Below are 22,895 nucleotides of genomic sequence, written 5' to 3'. Positions count from 1 at the left end.
TTACACGCGCTAAGTCCCTGCATTCCTCGAGCAGTTTCAAGTTGATTAACATTGCTTCGTTGATCGATTCTTCATCTGCTCAAAAATATCAAAGTGGGTTCGCCCACTTCCACCGGGATTAGGGCTTCAGCACCGTACACAAGGGAAAAAGGTATTTCTCTTGTGCTCGATTTGGCCGTTGTTCGGTAGGCCCGTAGAACTCCGGGCCATTTGCCTTTTGCTGTTTCCAACCTTTTCTTGAGGTTTTGAATAATCACTTTGTTTGTTGACTCCACTTGACCGTTTGCGCTCAGATGATAAGGAGAAAATGCGATCCTCTTTATCTTCAAATCTTCGAGGAACTTTGTAACTTTTGCACCGATAAACTGTGGCCCATTGTCGCATGCTAACTCTTTTGGTATTCCGAACCTGCAAATTATATTTTCCCACAGGAAATCCAACACTTTGCGTTCTCCGATCTTCTGATAAGGACCTGCTTCTACCCATTTAGAAAAATAGTTTGTCAGAATTAAAAGAAACCTTACCTTCCGTGGAGCCAGTGGCAGCGGTCCGACGATGTCCATCCCCCATTTCATGAACGGCCATGGGGACAAAACCGAATGTAAGAGTTCTTCTGGTTGGTGTAGTGGTGCGTAGCGTTGGCACTTATCACATTTTTGTATGAAGTCTTTGACGTCTTGTTCTATGTGAGGCCAGTAATATCCTGACCGTACAAACTTCATCACCAAAGAATCCGTGCCCGCGTGATTGCCGCATATCCCTTCGTGGACACCTCTCATGACATAATTAGCTTCCGACGCTCCTAAGCATCGGACCATCGGGCCTTGGAAGGATTTTATATACAATTGGCCTCTCTTGAAGCTATAACGTGCAGCTTTGGCGCGTAACGCCCGTGATGCTTTAGGGTCTTCGGGCAACTTCCCGTGCTCGAGATAGTCGATTATTTCATTTCTCCAGTCCCAGACCAGACTAGTCGAATTTACCTCATAGTAACCATCCATATCCAGGACTAAGTTCATCAGTTGCACTATTGTCCCGGACTACGATCCCTTTATTTCTGTCGATGATTATAATTTTGCTAATGCATCCGCTTCTGCATTTCCTCGCTCGGGATATGAGTAATTGACCATTCCCTGAATCGTTCCAAAAGATCCTGGGCCTTTACTACGTATTGTTGCATACATTCTTCTTTGGTATCCAAGATCCCGTAGATCTGATTTACCACCAGATGTGAGTCACATTTGATTTCGATAACCTCAGAATCAAGTCCCCGGGCTAATTTGAGCCCTGCAATCAAAACTTTGTACTCCTCTTCATTGTTAGTTAAAGGGATCGTTCTGATGACTTGCCTTAAGGTTTTCCCCGAATGTGTGATTAAGACTATTCCGAGTCCGGACCCTTTTACGTTGGAAGCTCTGTCCGTAAATAAGGTCCAAACCCCCGATGTCGATTCCGACACCATTACTGCCTCCTTGGTTGCAAGAGGCAGTAGTGTCAGACTGAAATCAGCCACGAAGTCAGACAAAACTTGTGACTTAATTACAGTCCTTGGTTTATATTCTATGTCGAACTCACTCATTTTGACGAACCATTTGGCCAATCTTCCCGAGAGCTTGGGTTTATGGAGGATGTAGTAGTCACCACAACTATCGGGTGGCATTGGAAGTAAGGCCTCAGCTTTCGAGCGGCGACTACGAGAGCTAAGACCAGTTTTTCCAAAATTGGGTAGCGAGTTTCTACTCCCGTTAAAGTTTTTCTAATGTAATAAATGGGAAATTACGTACCCCTCCTCCCGGACTAAAACTGCACTTGCCGCAACTTCTGAAACCACGAGGTAGACTAGCAATGTTTTACCTTCTTTTGGTTTTGACATCAATGGAGGGCTTGATAAGTACTTCTTCAGGTCCCTCAGAGCCTACTGGCACTCCGGTATCCATTCAAATTTATTTTTATTTTTGAGCAGTGTGAAGAAGCGATGACATTTTTTCGACGACCGAGAAATGAACCTGCTCAAAGCTGTTAATCTTCCTGTGATACTTTGGACTTCTTTTATGTTTGACAATTGATCTGGGATATCTTCTATGTCCTTGATTGTGTCGAGGTTCACCTCAATTCCTCTTTGTGAGGCCAGAAATCCCAGAAACTTACCAGGACTGACCCGAACGCGCACTTCTCGGGATTAAGTTTTATGTTATGCTTCCTCAGAATGTCGAATATTTCTTGTAAATGATTAAGGTGGTCACCTGTATTCAAAGACTTAACGAGCATATCGTCTATATAAACTTCCATAATCTTTCCTATTTGCTTTTCAAACATCTTATTTACGAGCCGTTGATAAGTGGCTCCGGCATTTTTCAACCCGAAGGGCATCACATTGTAACAATATGTACCGAAATTTGTTATAAACAAAGTCTTTTCCTGATCTTCCGGGTTCATCTTGATTTGGTTGTACCCGGAATAAGCATCGAGGAAACTCATTAACTCGTACCTGGTCGTGGCATCAATCATTTGATCGATATTTGGCAGTGGGAATGAGTTTTTCGGGCACGCCTTATTAAGGTCTTTATAGTCTACACATGCAAAATTTATTGTTCTTCTTCAGAACTACTACTACATTGGCTAGCCAGTCCTGATATCTTATCTCTCGGATCAAACCGATATTAAGCAAGCGGGTTACCTCTTCTTTGACGAATTTATTCCTGGCCTCAGCAGTAGGACATTGTTCTTTGTCTTTCCGGAAGTACGTTGGGATCCAAACTCAGCTTGTGTATGGCTACTTCCATCGGGATAACTGTCATATCCCCGTGCGACCATGCAAAAGAATTGGCATTAAATTTAAGGAATTCAATAAAACCAGACCTGAGCTCCGGGTGTAGTACTATCCCAAAATGGAATTTTCTTTCTAGGAATTCTTCGAACAATGCAACTTGCTCCAGTTCCTCCGTCGTGCACTTTGTTGCGTCCGTCTCTTCTAGAACTTGGAAATATCTCGGCACCTGATAATGTTCGGATGGCTCTGCTCCTAGACTAACTTCTTCTAGTTCGGGAATAGGTGTCGGTTCTTATAATTGCTATGTTGTGTGCTCTTCCCCTTTGCTACTGGAAATCGAAATTGCATTCATCTCTCTTGCTGTCGGTTGATCACCTCTTATCTGCTTGATTCCTTCGGGCATTGGAAATATCAGCAATTGGTGATATGTTGAGGTCACAACTTTTATCTCATGTAACCATGGTCTTCCCAGGATGATATTGTATCCCATGTCATCATCTACTACTTCAAAGAGAGTTGTATTCATTTCTCCTTCAGCATTCATGAGAAGCAAAATCTCTCCCCGGGTCGTCACACTCGCAAAGTTGAATCCAGCAAGGAGCTTTGTTGCTGGAATAATGCTTCCGATGAGTTTAGATTGCTCCAATACTCTTCATTGTATGATATTAGCCGAACTTCCTGGATCCACTAGAACACGTTTAATCTTAAAATCCAACACATTTAAAGAAATTACCAGTGATCATTGTATGGTAACAACAATCCATCTGCGTCCTCCTCCGTGAAAGTGGTATCGTCTTCCCAGAGTCTTTTACTATGAGTTATTGATACTTCTATCTTCTTTGCTGCCGAAAAGGTGACCCCGTTAATCTCATTCCCTCCGAAGATCATATTGATCGTTTGGCGCAGGGGTACTTCTCCTGCTTTTGAAGGTTCCGCGTTGTCTCTGTTATGACCATAATTGTTCTTATCTCGGTCACTCAAGAATTCTCTGAGATGACCATTCTTCAATAGTGTTGCCGCATCTTCCCGGAGGTGTCGGCAGTCCCCTGTTCGGTGGTTGTTCATCCCATGGTATTCACACCATAAGTTGGTATCCCTCTAGATAGAATCGTATCTCATAGGTCTTGGGAATCGTGATTCTTTAATATTTATCATGACTGACACCAACTCCACTATATTGACGTTGAAGTTACATTCCGATAACTTGGAGTGAGAAGGATATTGAGACCCCGACGTCTCTCTATCCTGAAGTGATCTATTGTTTTGACCACGATCGGTCCCTCTATCAATGGTGAACTTATTTTCTGCCCGGAAGTTTCTGCCACGGCCTTGGGTCCGCTCTTAAGGCAAAAACCAGCCCCTCGAAGTCCGCATGTCCGCGTCGTAATCATCCTTTAATTTTTCTCTACTCTTCTCCCGTCCCTTGGCCGACGATGTAGAACCGACTTGGCCATCTTCGATCCTTATCTTTGACTCATACCGGTTGTGGACATTTGCCTAAGTTGTTGCTTGACACTTAAGCATGCTCTTCTTCAACTTCTGAGAAGCGTCTGAGCTTCTCGGATTCAATCCTTTGGTGAATGCTTCAGCTGCCCATTCATCTGGGACAGCCGGGAGCAACATTCTTTCTTTCTGGAATCGGGTAAAGAACTCTCATAATAATTCAGATTCTCCCTGTGTGACCCTGAATATGTCAGCCTTCCGGGCTTGTACTTTTCTAGCCTCGGCATGAGCCTTGATGAAAGAATCCGCGAGTATCTCAAAGGAATCTATGGAATGCTCAGGTAATAACGAATACCACGTTAGAGCTCCCCTCGTGAGAGTTTCTCCAAATTTCTTTAGCAACACAGATTCGATTTCGTGAGGAGCTAAATCATTTCCTTTTACCACCATTGTGTAGGTGGTAATATACTCATGTGGGTCTGATGTCCCGTTATACTTTGGCACTTCAGGCATTTTGAATCGCTTCGGGATTAGTTCTGGTGCCGCACTCAGCTTGTACGATAATTGAGTATACTTCTTCGAGTTTGGGCCTTTCAATATTGGTGGCGCGCCCGGGATTTAGTCCATGCGGGCGTTTACTTCCCTTATAAATCGTAAAAGTTTATTTTTGAATGGGTCATTCTTGTTGTCGAGACCGGATCCGCTCCCCCCAGCCCCGTCGGAGCCGACTTCACCCCTTGGAGTGTTGTCGTCGACTCTCTGCGTTGTTTGGTTTGCGGGAACACTGGGAGTAATTGGATCTCGTCTATTTGCATTATTCGAAGCCCTAGATAGCGCCTGCTTCAGCTCCGTCATAACCTTATTGTTGCATGAGATGGCCTAGAATGATCGCTTGTTGCTCTTGCAGGAACCTCACTGCATCCACGACATGCTCCTCATCAGCATCATCGGGAGTTGTCTGTCGAACCTATCGAGAGTACTGCCTGTCATGCACCAGCGTAGCGTCATTCCACTCATTGCGGGTTTCACTGATTGAATCCTCGAAATGAGGCTGATCCCCTCAAATTTCAGGGTTGTGTGTGTTGATAACAGTGTTATCTTCCATTTTTTGTGATTTTTTCTAAGACAAAAATAATCAAATCACGTTAGTAAAAAATGCAAGGATCAATTTAATTGCACGGCTGTCTAGGTCCCACGGTGGGCGCCAAACTGTTTACTCATAAAACAGTACAGTTGAATTTATACGTAGTTTCTAGATAAGTGAACTAATTTGATCCTGAAATACTGCAATAATTGAAATAATGTACAATACTTAGCCTTAAAATGTAGATGAAACAGCAGAAATAGATGTTCCGGAAACAAGATTTCCGGACACAGCAATGATGAGATCAAAAAGCAAGAATATTCGTGTCCTTTACAACGATAACTGAGCTCACTATTTATAGTTGTATCTAGGGAAGGAGGTCCTAGGATTGTGCCCTCCTTTAGTCTCAATTATGAGGGGATGAAGATGTAACAGTGAATATAAATGTCAAATTCTCTGTAACGGGCCGTCGCTCTTAATGCTGCAGAATATTCCTTATTAAATGCTACCGGGCACAAAGCATTTTATACATTTTTATGAACGTTATCCCTTTCGATGACAAGTGGAATGGCTGTGTTCGGCCTTCGGCCATCCCCCTCTAGGGTTCCACGTGTCTTTCCTTTAGATGACCACATGTTATATCATATTTCACCCTATACGGAACTGTCTGCTTGCTGTCAAGATTATAGGGCTATAATAATTGAAGATTACAAATATTTGCCGGAAGCAAATAAGATAACTATCAACCACGAAAGTCACAAACACGAAGGAAAAGAAATTTCTTCTTCTAGGTGATTTAAACCGTGTGGCTTACGAAAGTGTATACGGTCAAATTTGAGTTTCCCCTTCATATGATTAATAGAGATTGGAACATGATAGACCAAGGTTTAACTTTGTGAAATATCGAGCCACGATGCGAAGTTAGGCAGCCGAGCTCGAGACCCAGAAACCGATCAAGATCAAGATCGACCAAGATCGAGGTCAAGCAAAATAGAGACCGATCAAGATCAAGATTGGCCAAGATCGAGGTCAAGCAAAATAGACACCGATCAAGATCGAGATTGGTAAAGATCGAGATCGAGCAAAATAGAGACCGATCGAAGTCGAGATCGTCCGAGATCAAGGAAAGCTTATCGAGCCAAAAAATAGAAAGTCTGAATATCCGTAATTGAGCGAAAATCTCGGCGGAAATCACGGCGCATATCAATGAGAGGCCAATTAATTAATATATCATGGGATTCCTTGCTGTATTTAAACAAATGATATTAAGAATAGGACTTCCCTACTATATAAAAGGGGTCTGATCATTTGTAAGAGGACACATATACATCCACATTCGCAGACACATACCGATTCAGATTCATAGAATATAAAGCAATATACTGCCTTTTCTTCTGGTTTTGATATTGAGTCACTTTGCTCTTGTATTCGTTACTCTCCATTCAATTGAGGGCGATCAAACTTGAAAGCCTAGGCTAATTAATTCATTCGGTTTGCATTCATTTCTTTTACAGTTAATTTCGATATTCATTTATATATTTTCTCAATTTGTACCAAGTTATACTACGTATCCTTAGAACCGCGTATAAATTCAATTGTTATCCATTTTTCAGGTAAACAGTTTGGCACGTGGTTATTTGATACAAATCTATGTAAAACACACTATTTTACGTTTGTTCTTGGAAGTGTCTTTATTTTCAGGCTAAAAATGACGAACTCTCAATTAATACCGCTAGATATCGATAACGAATCTGGCCATTAATGGGAGAATAACAACGGAACGCCCAGGGATGAAAGGCCACCCGCTGACCCCATTGAAACTCCGGTCGTGGATCCGATTGATGTTAATTCTCATGTGGCCATCGAAGTAAACCAGCATTCCGGTCCCGAAAATAGCATCCATGGTGGAATCTGATCTGCAGTTCGAAATACCCAAAATATTGGAGAAGACGGGATCAACCTGCGTATGATCTTCGAAATGCTGCAACCTCAACAGGCGGTGATAGCTCAGTTGCAGAGCCAAACCCTGGCACTGAGCAGGGCTGAGCCCGGTCCACCCCAAGAAGTCACCCACATAATGGGGCCAACTGTGGTAAGGTCAAATGAACAAGAATCGGGGACTAACCCCGAAATTATAAAGATGCTCGAGGAACTGACAAAGCGGATAGAATCAGGAGAAAAGAGGATCAAAGCAAACGACAAGAAAGTGGAAACTTATAACTCCGGGGTTGATCAGATCCCAGGGGCACCACCAATATTGAAGGGTTTGGATTCCAAAACGTTCGTACAAAAGCCTTTCCCCCCAAGCGCAGCTCCCAAACCGATCCCCAAGAAGTTCTGCATGTCCGAGATTTCTAAGTATAATGGAACGACCGACCCTAACGAGTATCTCACCTCTTACACATGTGCCATCAAAGGGAATGATCTAGAGGACAATGAGATCGAATCCGTATTAATAAAGAAATTCGGGGAAACCCTGTCAAAGGGAGCAATGATATGGTATCATAATTTACCACCTAACTCTATCGATTTATTTGCCATGCTTGTAGATTCTTTTGTAAAAGCACACCCCGGAGCCATAAAGGTCGAGACTAGGAAGTCTGGCCTTTTCAAGGTAAAGCAAAAGGAGAATGAGATGCTGAGAGAGTTTGTATCTCGTTTCCAAATAGAACGAATGGATCTACCACTAGTCACAGACAATTGGGCCATTCAAGCTTTCACCCAAGGACTAAATGAACAAAGCTCAATGTCTTCACAGCAGTTAAAGCAGAACTTGATTGAGTACCCGGCTGTTACCTGGGCCAATATACTTAATCGATATCAATCAAAGATTAGAGTCGAAGATGACCAGCTGGGGGGCTCCTTTTGGACCCGTTACCAAAAGAAACATCGATCGAGAACCAAGGTTGAACATGGATCAATACCAGCCGTATAATAGAGATCGTAGGGGCAACAGACATGGGCACAACTCCGTATGAGGTGAGAGGCAAAGTGATCGAGGCCAAGTCTCTCGAGGTCTGATGAGGAAGAATGGTTTCGACAGGCATACCTGGACCTAAGGAAGCACCGCTATTGTCGGAGTATAACTTCAATGTTGATGCATCCACCATCGTATCGGCTATCGGACGCATCAAAGATACTAAATGGCCTCGACCTCTGTAGAAGATCCAGCCCAGAGAAATCCCAATCAAGTATGCAAGTATCATTGCACCTATGGCCACAGAATCGAAGATTGCAGGCAGTTGAGAGAAGAAGTAGCCCGGTTATTCAATGAAGGGCACCTTCAGGAGTTTTTAAGTGATCGGGCCAAGAATTACTTCAAAAATAGAGAGTTCAATAGGCAAAATGAGCAAGAAGAACCGCAATGCATTATTCACATGATTATTAGAGGGATCGATATTCCCCAAGGGCTAGTGTTTAAACGCACTAAGGTATCGATTGTAGGGAGAAGCGATCTCGGGCTCAGGATTACATACAGAAAGGAACCTTGTCCTTCAAGGACGAAGACACAGAAGGAATCATAAAGCCCCATAACGATGCACTGGTAATATCTGTACTCATGAATAAGACTCAAGTTAAGCGTGTGTTAATTGATCCAGGTAGTTCGGCCAACATCCTTCTATCGAGGGTCGTAGAGCAACTCGGTCTATAGGACCAGGTTGTTCCCGCGGCCCTGGTACTAAACAGATTTGACATGGCATGTGAAACTACTAAGGGCGAGATAACTTTGCCAGTAAACGTGGCCAGGACCATCCAAGAAATGAAGTTCCACGTGATCGAAGGCGACATGAGGTATAACTCCCTGTTCGGGAGACCATGGATCCACAACATGAGAGAAGTACCCTCGACCCTTCACCGGGTTCTAAAATTCCCAACACCAGAGAGAATCAAAACAATCTACGGGGAGCAACCCGCCGCAAAGAAAATGTTTGCCGTCGATGAAGTGATTCTAATATCGTCACTCTCATCGACAAAGGGGTCAAATTCGAAGGAAAAATAGGAGACCAAATGGCAATCACAAACGCCGGTCTCGACCCAACTAGAGAAGCAGGAGTTTGGCGAAGATGATGATTATGGGGTCCCTCGATCCTTCATTATCCCCGATGATTCCGACGTTACCAAATCAACGGTCGAAGAGCTGGAGCAAGTCATACTAATCGAACACCTGCCCGAACAAAAGGTATACCTGGGCATGAGGTTAAATCCCAAGCTCGGGAAAAAGCTTATCCAATTTCTTATAGCTAACATGGATTGTTTTACTTGGTCCCATCTTGACATGACAGGGATCCCACCTGAAATCACCACCCATAGACTAAGCTTGGATCGGAAGTTCCATCCGGTGAAGCAAAAAAGAAGACCCCAGTCTGAGGTAAAACATGTTTTCGTCAAGGACGAGGTAACCAAGCTTCTTAAAATAGGGTCCATCCGAGAAGTAAAATACACCGAATGGTTAGCAAACGTTGTAGTAGTCCCTAAAAAAGGAAACAAACGAAGAATGTGTATAGATTACAAGGATGTAAATAAAGCATGCCCCAAGGATTCTTTTCCTTTGCCTAATATCGATTGCATGATCGATGCCACGGCAGGTCACGAGATCCTCAGTTTTCTCTATGCCTATTCCGGGTACAATCAAATACAATGAGCCCGGATGATCAAGAAAAGACCTTGTTCATCAATAAGTATGGTACCTACTGCTACAATGTAATTCCATTTGGATTAAAAAATGTTGGTGCCACTTATCAACGCCTAGTAAATCGGATGTTCGAAAACAAATATGGAAATCTATGAAAGTTTACACTGATGACATGCTAGTTAAGTCCCTGCGAGCAGAGGACCGTTTAAAGCACTTGTAGGAAACTCTCAATATATTGAAGAAGTACAACATGAAGCTAAACCCGAAAAAATGTGCATTCGGGGTCGGGTCAGGCAAATATCTCGGGTTCATGGTATCTAGCCGAGGAATCGAGATTAATCCTGACAAGATCAAAGTTAACCGGGCGCATGGCCGCCCTAGGGCGATTCATCTCGAGGTCCTTCGATAAAGGCCATCAGTTTTTCTCGTTGCTAAAGAAGAAAAATAATTTCACATGGACCTGGGAATGCCAACAGGCCTTGGAGGAGCTTAAACAGTACTTATCGAACCCGCCACTGCTTCACACACCAAAGGCAGACGAATAACTTTACTTATATTTAGCAGTATCAGAGGTAGCGGTAAGTGGAGTCCTAGTCCGGTAAGAACGAGGTATGCAATTTCCCATTTATTATGTCAGTCGGACCTTAGGCGAGGCCGAAACTAGATATCCCCACCTAGAAATATTGGCGCTCACTTTATTAAACGCATCTAGGAAACTAAAACCATACTTTCAATGTCACCCCATATGTGTTGTAAAAACTTATCCACTTTGAAATCTTTTGCATAAACCCGAGCTTTCGGTACGGTTGGCCTAATGGGACATAGAAATCAGCGGGTATGATATCGAATATCGACCCCGAACAACAATTAAGTCTCAAATTTTGGCAGACTTCGTAGCTAACTACATTCCGGCCCTAGGACCCGAGGTCGAAAGAGAACTATTGATAAACTCGGGTACGTCCTCAAGAATTTGGACCCTCTTCACGGATGGTGCTTCGAACGCGAAAGGGTCCGGGCTCGGTATCGTACTAAAACCACCCACATGCAATGGGGTTAGACAATCTATTAGAACTGTGAAATTGACTAACAATGAAGCCGAATATGAGGCCATGATCGCAGGTTTCGAACTAGCCAAGGGCTTGGGAGCGGAGGTGATCGAGGCCAAATGCGACTCCCTCCTCGTAGTGAATCAGGTTAACGGAACCTTCGAAGTTAGAGAAGACCGAATGCAAAGATACCTAGATAAGTTACAAGTAACTTTGCACCAATTTAAGGAGTGGACTTTGCAACATATGCCTCGAGATCAGAATAGTGAGGCTGATGCTCTCGCAAACTTAGGGTCATCAATCGAGGATAACGAGCTCGATTCAGGGGCCGTCGTGCAACTTATGAGATCAGTAGTTGAAGAAGATCACGCTGAGATAAATTCCACGAGCTTGACCTGGGATTGGAGAAATAAGTACATAGAGTATTTGAAGACCAGAAAGCTTCCCTCAGATCCGAAGAAATCTAGGGCCCTACGCACGAAGGCAACGCGATTCACTTTGACCGAAAATGGAACCTTATTTAGAAGAATTTTCAATGGTCCATTAGCGATATGTCTGGGACCGGGAGACACCGAGTACGTTCTAAGGGAAGTTCACGAAGGCACTTGCGGAAACCACTACGGTGCCGAATCATTGATTCAAAAGGTAATCAGAGCCGGCTATTACTGGATCGACATGGAAAAAGATACGAAAGAGTTTGTTCGAAAATGTGACAAATGTCAAAAGCATGCACCAATGATTCACCAACCCGGGGAATTGCTCCATTCGGTCATGTCACCATAGCCATTCATGAAGTGAAAAATAGACAGCATCGACCCCCTTCCATTGGCACCAGGTAAAGCTCAATTTATTTTATTTATGACTGATTATTTTTCTAAGTGGGTTGAAACGCAGGCTCTCGAGAAACTTAGGGAGAAGGAAGTCATTGACTTCATTTGGGATCACATCATATGTCGATTCGGGGTGCCATCCGAAATTGTGTGTGATAACGGGAAACAATTCATTGGCAGCAAAGTAACCAAATTTCTTGAAGATCGTAAGATCAAAAGAATCCTATCAATGCCTTATCATATTAGCCGGAACGGGCAAGCTGAATCAACCAACAAAATCATCATCCAAAATCTTAAGAAGAGGTTAACCGACGCCAAAGGAAAGTGAAAATAAATTCCACCCGAAGTTCTTTAGGCATATCGCACAACCTCAAAATCCAGTACCGGGGCTACCCCATTCTCATTAGTTTATGGCGCCAAAGCTCTAATACTGGTCGAAGTCGGAGATCCGAGCATCCGGTTCCGATATGCAACAAAGGAATCAAATAACGAGGCCATGAATACAAGCCTAGAACTATTGGACGAAAGGCGTGAAACCGCCCTCATCCGATTAGCTACCCAAAAGCAACGAATCGAGAGATATTACAATCGAAGAACTAATCTTCAATATTTTAATGTCGGGGACTTAGTGCTAAGAAAAGTCACCCTCAACACCCGAAATCCTAATAAAACAAAATTGAGTTCGAATTGGGATGGACCGTACAAAATTCTCGAGGTCACCGGAAAAGGGTCTTACAAGCTCGGAATAATGAACGGGGAAAACTACCAAGCAATTAGAACATATCTCGCCTAAAATGGTACTACTACTAAGGTACGCTCTTTTTTTCATCCTTTTTCTATTTTCAGATTAACACATGCAAGTGATCGACAAGAAACGACGACGGACTTTTTAGCAAACGGCACGAAGTCCTTAGGTCTGAAAGCAGGTGTTGCGCTCTTTTTTCCTCGGACCGAGTTTTGTCCCAAATAGTTTTTTCGGCAAGGTTTTTAACGAGGCAATGATGAATCATGCTAACTTAGAATTAAACCCAATTACGAATTGGCATCGGAGATCCATTCGATATTATCCGAGGTTCCTTTGCAATCAACCTCGAATACTGGGGGGGAAGGTACCCTCGGATATGCATTATCTTCACATATCAACTCTAGAAAGGAAACTACTTCATTAAAGGAGGATCTCAATAAATAGGATTTATTGTAAGGGTCAAACGGTCAAATCGAACCATGCCCATATAGATTGCTCGAACCCTGTTTCGATCGAGAATAAAGAGAAGTATGTTCCTTACAAACATCTTATGCTTTGAAATTAGCAGAATTTCTTTTATCTTCCTTCTTTGCAAAGAGCTACGTACTTCCGAATATAAACAAGCCCAAGGGCAATACTTAACCGGAATACGAACAATCTCTCCCTCACTCGGGGACTGCCATCTGACTCAAACAGCCCAAGTCATCGGGCCTAGGGAGCTAAAGACCTAATAGGCAACGCCCCGATTTCTAAAAGTCATGGCCACCCCACTCGAGAACTACTATCTCGGGCAAGCCCAGATAAAACGGGAAAACAAGCCCAATGGGTAACTCCCGAACTAAAAGGATACAACCAATTTAACACGGCTCAGATACGTCCGAAATCCGTAACAAAAATAGGCCTTCAATAAATAAAAAAATTCTTTCACAACCGGTTCTAAAAGGCTACCCTCGGCAAAATTTCAGACTTAAGATGTTTTTCGGGAAAAACTTTGATAAACATCGAACCCCGATAATGCCTAAACCCAGAAAGGAAATAAAGGCGAGGTTTGTTCAAAACCACGAACACAACCTTATTTTATGCTAAGAAATTTTCGACCTTTGTAATTACAAAAAAGCAAAGGAAAAATACGAGAGCCGAAAGGGCAAGAAAAGCCTTATATTTATATACAAGAGATTTTACAAAGGCCAAATCGGCCTAACTTTACAACGATTAAAACACGGCCTCAAAAAAAGATAAAATAAAAAGTCCTAAGAGGTCTGGTCTTCATCGAGGGTCGCATCTCCGTCCTCGAAATCCTCTCCGTCTTCGGATTCGCTCAAACTCTCGGAGTCTTCCTCAGGGAAGATAGCTTCTAGGCCATGGCTTCCTCTACTGTGGCCTTTTCGACCTCAGCCATGATATCGAAGCCCTGGCATGAACCACTTTGAGGGATTCCCTTCGAGCCTGCCATTTCGCATGCTCAACCATGCCTTTGGCCTTGTCATGGTTGACTTCGACATCGACCCTAAACTGGGCCACTTTAGCATCAGCCCTTTTGTTAGCCTCGGCCACCTCAGATCTGGCTACGGCCACCTCGGATCTGGCCACTTTGAGTTCATCGGCCAAGTTTACCTTATCATAAACGGCCAATTCCAACCTGTGTTGAAGCTCCTTGAGCTTTTTGACCTGCACCGAGGTTTTCTCTTTCGTAGCTTGGAGTCAGGTCTCGGACGACTCCGGTTGAGCTTGGACGATCTCCTTTTTCGAGGCTAGAATGTCCATGTTCTTTTTAAATTCTTCCGCCTCGTCCTGTATCGCATCCACCTACGTTTGGAGCCGTCCGATTTGTTCGAACCTCTGTCGGGCCTGCAGAATCAAATCATTAGTAATTATCTCCAATTCATCTTCACTATCGTGAAGCACTCGAAATACCTGCTTAGCCATCTCGGCATGCTCATCCGGAGTCGTTGCCAAATTTTCCTGAAGCTTCTCATTAAGAAGTTTGTAGGTGTCACTCTTCTCAGTAAGGTTCCGAACCTCAGCCTCATGCTCCTCCCGAATTCGGAGGTAAGCCTCGTGATGCAACACCGAATCCTGCAAACAAGGAAGAAGATGTTAGAATTATCTACAACTCTAAGTATAAAAGAAACAGTAGAGATACCCTCGAAGTTACCCGATTCAGAGCATGGTGGGCCTCGTTTAAAAGGCAATCGGATCCTACCGCGTTCATCATGGCATGATCCTCTTCGGTCACCAAGGACCTAGGGTAACTAGCAATCCCTACGGGGGAGAGAAAACTCGGGCATCCTCCGAGACGGAGAGCACTATTCTTCGCCTACGGTCGGGATTAACACTCGGGGCCGGGAATCGGTCCACCAGTTTTGGGCTCGATGAAGACCCGATCGTGCCCGACCATGATGCTTTCTTCCGTACCGGTAATTCACCAAACCCGATAATATCTTCATAGGCAGTAAACTCGAGCCCATCCAGAAAGCCATGGATATCAGTCGACCCCTGAATACCCTCGTAAGATCGACTTTCTAATATATTAGCCTCACGGATCATAGCATCTGAAATATGAGGGGATCTAGTAATGTCGACTATCCCGAGCACGTCCCTCGAGATATCTTCTGCTGCCCGAGAAGCCTTGCCGCCGGTATCTCCTTCGACCATCTTAGCTCGGGACGGAATGGCCTCAATTTTTCCTTGTTCAGGAATTATGGCCAGAGCTCCCTTATCGACCTCCGCCGATTCGGAGGATTGTTGTATCACAATATTAGCCCGCACACAGGCTACCCCCTCTTCTTTTTCTTCGGGCTCATCCTTTAATCAGCGGATCAAGTCCGAAAGAAGGCATAATACCGGAGCTCCCCTTTGGCTTGCAAGATTTCTTCGTCGGTTTTCTCTTTTTCGAGACTGGGGAACTCGGAGCCCCTTTTCTCTTCTTCTCTATAACCTGCCTCGGAGCAGGGACTTCTTCGTCACCAGATGGAGGGCTCATGGCAACATCCTTCCCAAGGCCTACAAAGGAAAAAAGGGGAGTAAAAAAGAGAAGAAGATCAAAACAATAACTGTTCTAAGAAAGTAACTTACCATGACTGCGGGCCTCCCATCGACCCTTTGATAATTCCATCCAAGCACGCTTGGAGTACAGTCTCTGCAGCACCAGACCTTCAACCTATTGTTTAAGTTCCGGAATCGGTTCCGGTATCTGGGCCACAGCTGTAACAAACATAGAAAAAGTAGATAAAGAAAATGGAAAGCAGAGCCACAAAATTAAACGTTCAAAGGGGGATACTACTCATGATTCATATTCCATTTCTCAGGAAACGACATGTCATTAGCGGGGATCAGGTCTGAAGTTCTGATTCGAACAAATTGTCCCATCCAACCTCGGTCACGAGTCTCATCTATGCTCGAGAACGGGGCTTTAGTGGCTCAACGAGCAAGCTTGATTAGCCCTCCTCGATAGAGTTGGGGACTGTAAAGGCGCATAAGGTGATCGAGGGTAAAAAGATACCCCTCGATTTAGCTCGAGAAGAATCGGAGGAGAATCACTATTCTCCAAAAAGAAGGATGAATATGGTCGAGGGTCACGTCGTATCTCTTGAAAAAAGTGACGATGACAGGGTCTAAGGGACCCAACGTGAAAGGGTAAGTATAAACACTTAAGAACCCCTCCACGTAGGTAATAATCGATTCTTCAGGTGATGGGACCACCACATGCTTTTCACCCCAGTTGCATTCCTTTTTCACTTTGTCTAGGATTTTCTCGGTGATTGTACACTGGTACCTCGAGATCGACTCACATAGGCCCGGTACCGAGGAGGCTTTTTCGACCTTAAAGTCGATGACAGTTGCACACCCTACTAGAACGAATTCCTCAAGGTGAGGCTCCGCCGCATCCTCACCGTCGGCGGGTCGTGATGAAGAAGCGGCCTCTTTTTACGGCACTGTTATGGAGGTTTTCGCCATTGATGAACAAGGATAAAGAAAATTAGGGTTGTATGCGGTGTGGAAATTATAAAGCAAAGGGATTTTCTGAAGAAGATGCAAGAGTAGAGAAGAAGCTTTGAGTGAAAAGTTTGATTAAGTATGAAAGTTTGGATACTTATAGCCTGGTAATGACGGTTTAGAACTGGTAGTGGTTGACCAACGACTGACATGCATTTAATGCCTTGGTAACTAGATTGACGGGAAGTTTTGTCACATACGTCATAATCGGGCTCGTCGCTGACATCATTACACATCTAGTCGAAGTTCAGAAATTCATATCGTTTCTTGCTATCTTCTTTCCGAGAAACGAGAGGACTATCTGTATACGGTCAAATTCGAGTTTGCCCTTCGTATGATTAATCGAGATTGGAACATGATAGACCAAGGTCAACTTTGTGTAATATCGAGCCATAATGTGAAGTTAGGTAGCCGAGCTCGAGACCCAGAGACCGATCAAGATCGAGATCGACAAAGATCGAGGTCAAGCAAAATAGAGACCGATCAAGATCAAGATTGGCCAAGATCGAGGTCAAGCAAAATAGACACCAATCAAGATCGAGATCTAGCAAAATAGAGACCGATCGAAGTCGAGATCGGCCGAGATCAAGGAAAGCTTTTCGAGCCAAAAACAGAAAGCTGGAATATCCGCAATTGAGCGAGAATCTCGGCGGAAATAACTGCGCATATCAATGAGAGACCAATTAATTAATCTATCATGGGATTCTTTGCTGTATTTAAAAAATGATATTAAGAATATGACTTCTCCACTATATAAAGGGAGAGGGGGTTTGATCATTTATAAGAGGACACATATACATCCATATTCGCAGACACATACAGATTCAGATTCATAGAATATAAAGCAATATACTGCCTTTTCTTCTGATTTTGATATTGAGTCACTTTGCTCTTGTATTCGTTACTCTCCATTCAGCTGAGGGTGATCAAACTTGAAAGCCTAGACTAATTAATTCATTCGGTTTGCATTCATTTCTTTTACAGTTAATTTCGATATTCATTTATATATTTTCTCAATTTGTACAAAGTTATACTATGTATCCTTAGAACCGCATATAAATTCAATTGTTATCCGTTTTTCGGGTAAACAGTTTGGCGCCCACCGTGGGGCAAAGGATAATAGTGGTTATTTGATACAAATCTCTGTAAAATACACTATTTTACGTTTGTTCTTGGAAGTGTTTTTGTTTTCAGGCTAAAAATAATGAATTCTTAATTAATACCCCTACATATCAACAACGAATCTGTCCATCAAGGGGAGAATAACAACGGAACGCCCAGGGATGAAAGGCCACCCGCTGACCCCATTGAAACTCGGGTCGTGGATCCGATTGATGTTAATTCTCATATGGCCATCGAAGTGAACCAGCATTCCGGTCCCGAAAACAGCATCCATGGTGGAATCTGATCTGCAGTTCGAAATACCCAAAATATTGGAGAAGACGGGATTAGCCTGCGTATGATCTTCGAAATGTTGCAAGCTCAACAGGTGGCGATAGCTCAGTTGCAGAGCCAAATCCTGACACCGAGCAGGGCTGAGCCTGGTCTACCCCAAGAAGTCACCCACAGAACGGGTCCAGCTGTGGTAAGGTCAAATGAACAAGAATCGGGGACTAACCCCGAAATTATAAAGATGCTCGAGGAACTGACAAAGCGGATAGAATCAGGGGAAAAGTGGATCGAAGCAAACGATAAGAAAGTGGAAACTTATAACTCTAGGGTTGATCATATCACGGGGGCACCACCAATATTGAAGGGTTTGGATTCCAAAAAGTTCGTACAAAAGCCTTTCCCCCCAAGCGTAACTCCCAAACTGATCCCCAAGAAGTTTCGCATGCCCGAGATTCCTAAATATAATGGAACGACCGACCCCAACGAGCATGTCACCTCTTACACGTGTGCCATCAAAGGGAATAATCTAGAGGACGAGGAGATCGAATCCGTATTACTAAAGAAATTCGGGGTAACCCTGTCAAAGGGAGCAATGCTATGGTATCATAATTTACCCCCTAACTCTATCGATTCTTTTGCCATGCTTGTAGATTCTTTTCTAAAAGCACACGCCGGAGCCATAAAGGTCGAGATTAGGAAGTCAAACATTTTTAAGGTAAAGCAAAAAGAGAACGAGATGCTGAGAAAGTTTGTATCTCGTTTCCAAATAGAACGAATGGATCTACCACTAGTCACAGACAATTGGGCCATTCAAGTTTTCACCCAAGGACTAAATGAACAAAGCTCAATGTCTTCACAGCAGTTGAAGCAGAACTTGATTGAGTACCCGGCTGTTACCTGGGCCAATATACTTAATCGATATCAATCAAAGATTAGAGTCGAAGATGACCAGCTGGGGGGCTCCTTTTGGACCCGTTACCAAAAGAAACATCGATCGAGAACCAAGGTTGAACAGGGATCAATACCAGCCGTATAATAGAGATCTTAGGGGTAACGGACATGGGCACAACTCCGTACGAGGTGAGAGGAGAAGTGATCGAGGCCAAGGCTCCGTATTTAAGAATCTTATTTAGTTTCTTTTCCAATGTACCAAAAAAAGAATTAACCAAAATAACTAGCTTTTTCCTATCACGATAAATTTGTTCACTAGTATCTATCATTTTAAATGCATTCCTTAAAATAAGACTATATTGGATCCTACAAGAAAATGAGAAGCGCGTATACACTAAGATGGATCTAAAAATTTAATTTGGTATGCGTAGTAGAAAACAACGGTATTCATTGCGTTTTTTTTTTTACAGGGATTTGATTATATTAATTTAATATAAATGTCTGTATAAAATATTCGCTTGCTTGGGACGCTGGTGAGGACGGGGTCAAGTTAACCTATAAAGGCAAACTAGGCCGTTGAGGAGCAACCAATTATTAGTATTTCATTAAATTCAATGGGAGCCCAAAGAAATGTAAATTAAGTTGCTTTAGCTTACGGCTATCCCCGTGTTCCAATTTTATACTCAAGAGTCAAGATGGTGATTTGTATAGTAAGCATAATTTTTTTGATAAATAACTCATCATTCCATGGGTTTGATATGATTATTTAACTCACAGAGCTGTTGGCTAAGTAGACAAATCTTTCTTGTTGTCTAATGTCACAAAGGAGAATGATATGATTGGCCATGTGTTTTGTTAATACTCTTACTATTATTAAAGTCTAAAATGGGTGGCTATTATTCATTTCGCTTTGGACTACACGAAAAAGAAAATTTTCAAATGCTGTGATTATGATTAGAAGCCACGAAGGTTGTTTAACTTGTTCTGGTATGTAATCATACACCATATAATTAGAATTATGAATTAAGTGTATACATTAAGTATAGTCTGAAATATACCAATCGGTTGATTTGTTCAGATTAATTGAATTAATAATTCGTTATAAGAAAATAGCGAGAAGAAAAAACTTAGTTTTCTTTTTGCAAACATGAATCGAATTTCTTTATCAGAAAACAACAAAAGTTTCCAGTTCTACCTAGGAGGTTTGGTATTGAAATAGACAGCCACGGAACTGACAAAAGAAGTTCGAAGGTTACCTGTAGTTGTTCCTCTATATGCCAAAATCCGCCCTAAGGATATTTACGTAATACGGCATTAAGAAAAGAGTCGGTCGAGGTCACCCAAGAAGCAGCAAAGTCATTGGCCGAAGTGTCGACATGAGCCGTGGTCGAGATGTCGACAAGAGCCGTGGTCGAGATGTCAACAAGGGTCGATGTCGAGGTTGAATATTGATGATAGGAGCTATAACGACTAGTTTGTTAGGATAGGATATTAAAAGAGAATATTTTAGTGAATATATATATATATATATATATATATATATATATATATATATATATATATATATATATATATATATATATATAGAAAGAAGAGACAATGATATAGACATGTAATATTCATTTGATAAGAACACATTCTTGTTCATGTCATTCCACATTTTTCCACCAGATTCGAGGATTGTTTAAACAAATCTTGGATCTTTGTGTCACTCATCATTGTGAGGAACAACATTCGTCCAATCCATTTATTATAGGGTGAATTATTCTCTTTATTTACTTAAATATCATTTATTGCTATTTACACCTCCATTATTGCACATACTTTAAGGATATTTTGCACTTATTGTCGTCAATCATTTATGGGATTTGCCCTCATTTCCCACGCGTTTTCAAGATTTGCATTTAGAGTTATTATCCTTAACTAGATCTAACTCATTATTACATAAATTTAATAGTTTAGCCGAAAGTTACATTTTTTGGTCAAACAGGTACTTTGGCAAGATAAGGAATCAGGGAAGGATTAGAAAATCGAACTCCAAGATTATTAGAAAGCTTTAATACGTCATACTACTTAGTCATGATTTTTTTTCTTTGGGTAAACAGACATTACTGGAAAAATAGCATTATTATTATTATTATTATTATTATTATTATTATTATTATTATTATTATTATTGTTATGTCATATATTTTGTCACTTAAATTCGTAGGAGCAAAAGACATCTTGATTATGGGAACTTTACATAACTGTCACAATTTAAAAGAAATATAACAAATTCTTAGCATGGAACCCAATATTACAGTTGTGACAGAAAAATATTTATATTTGTAGCACACAGTTCATTTAAAATAGGAATATTAATTATTAATCCGTAAACATAACCAATTTGAATGGAAAGTCAATAATTCTTTACACAAAAATCATGCCTTTTTTTCTTTTTATCTATTAGTTTTCCTTCTTTTTCTTCATCTTCTTAATTTTGTTTTCTGCCGAAGCCAATATATTTTCTAAATTTGTTCCATTCGTTTTCTTTTTAATTATCTTTCTTAAGTTTTTCTCTTCCTTCTTTCTTCCTTTCTTAACATAAAGATCTTCCTTTCTTGAATTAACACATATTAAATATACAAAAAATATATACATAAAAAATACATCTTCAATTAAGATGACACTTAAACATGTGAAATATACATAAAAATATATATCTTAAATTTAATTAAGATGTCATATAAATATACATAAAAAATACATCCTGAATTAAAATGGCACTTGACATATAAAATATATTTGAAATATACATTAAAAATATATCTTAAAATAAGATGGCACTTCACAAATAAATATACAAAAATTATATACATAAAAATATATTTTGAATTAAAGTGATACTTGATATACAAAGTATAAAAGACGTATAAATCAATACATCTTGAATTTAGGTAACATTCACTTATGCATCAGATTTTCAAAAATGGAGTGAAGAAGATGAATGTTGGAAAGGGAGAATGGAGATGGACAAAAAAAGTACTTCATGTGATTAGTGAGTCAGTTAACTTATTAAATATTGAGCTTAATTTTTATAATATGCTAATAATGAAAAAAAATGCTCTTTATGAAATAAACAATAAATGATGCTATTTTTTTAAATAATAGTTAAAAAAGGATCAAGCCTGTAAAAAAACTCATAGTTTTTTGAAGCCAATCTCTTGCTACGCAGCCGTATTTTATTTTTCCAACTAAATACATGTATAATTATGTAGGCGAAAACAATTACAAGCCTATATTAATACGTTCAAAATTCTTTCTCCGGTCTCCACTATAGTGTCAAATGGGAAGAGGATAAAGGAAGAGAAAAAAGTTTGGCTGTGAAACTAAGAAACCTCATATGGATGAGTAACGAGGACGTCTGATAAAGCAACCTACACTTCTAACATAAGGGTTGAGAGTTCAAATAATCGTACAATAAGTGAAAAATCCTTTTTTTATTCGATGAAGAACAATAAAAACCTTTCACCAATAAGAATCATTGTATAAAGAAAAACAAAGAAAACGACAAAGCAAAAATCCAATGTCTAAAGGTAGAAATTTCCCCTTTTGGCAGGTCTAGATGATATCGGAGTATGACAGGATGCCATCTCCAAAAGCTAAAAGCCAATAGCTAGGAAAAGGAATGTAGTTCAAATCTTGCAGTGTAATCCAATACAACAATATTGAAGCAATATTGAAGATGGAAGTTTCTGCTTTATCTTCTGTTATCATATTCAAATTAATGTTATCATATTCAAATTAGTAGGGTTCTCTGTCCACTTCACTAAGTTTACATGTCTGAAGTTAATTCACCTAGCTAATGTCTTTTGAATGAATGTCTATAGTTGATTCAAGAGCTTAACCATTTGAAAGCCGCATCAAATAATAATCTGAAAATTCCACCCAAATCTTTTCATAAAATCACACTGAATAATGGATCCCCATAATTTCATGTAAAATTCCTAATGCAGAGACAGACACAATGCTGTCCATATCCAAGACCAGACAAGAAATGAGCATACCTAGATCATATTACGT

Source organism: Nicotiana tomentosiformis, chromosome 1, assembly GCF_000390325.3.
Source record: "Nicotiana tomentosiformis chromosome 1, ASM39032v3, whole genome shotgun sequence".
NCBI classification, from domain to species: domain Eukaryota; kingdom Viridiplantae; phylum Streptophyta; class Magnoliopsida; order Solanales; family Solanaceae; genus Nicotiana; species Nicotiana tomentosiformis.
This window is presented reverse-complemented; position numbering follows the sequence as displayed.